This window comes from Nematolebias whitei, chromosome 1, assembly GCF_014905685.2.
Source record: "Nematolebias whitei isolate Nwh7 chromosome 1, NemWhi1, whole genome shotgun sequence".
NCBI lineage: Eukaryota > Metazoa > Chordata > Actinopteri > Cyprinodontiformes > Rivulidae > Nematolebias > Nematolebias whitei.
Window position 1 is genome coordinate 44,576,833 of NC_056498.1, and position 594 is coordinate 44,577,426.

Here is a 594-nt window from a genome sequence, read left to right on the forward strand (position 1 = left end):
AATAATAATAATAATAATAATAATAATAATAATAATAATAATAATAAAGAAGCATACAGTAAATGGTGGAAATATTTATTATAGAAATGAACATTTGTTTGTCGGAACTCTTAACAGAAGATCTGCAGCTTTGTGGACGAGTTTAACAGATTAATTTAATCAAATTATAAATCAGCTTTAAAGAAAACACAAAAAACATGAATAAATATCAAGACGGAGAGCTGCTGCTGATTCCATGATAGTTGGTAAAAGATGAATCTTAAGATAAAATTTTTTTTTTTAAACAGAATTGGGTGTTGAAATTGTTGAATTGTGCAAAAGGATGAAATATATGCAATAAGAAATGTAATGATGAGGGAATAAAGACATTTTATCTCTGCCTGCTCCTTTTTAAACATGTGGAGAAATAATAATAAAAATATGATCATGTGAATGAAAAAATGATAAATGAACTGCTGGACGAGTTTTAATGAAAGTGAGGAAGAAATCTGGACGTTTGTCTACAACTGAATAGAGCCAACCCAATTCAAGATGGCTGCCAATTCTGATCAACGTTAGCAAATGTAACAATGGCGCTAACTCTGACAGAGCGAC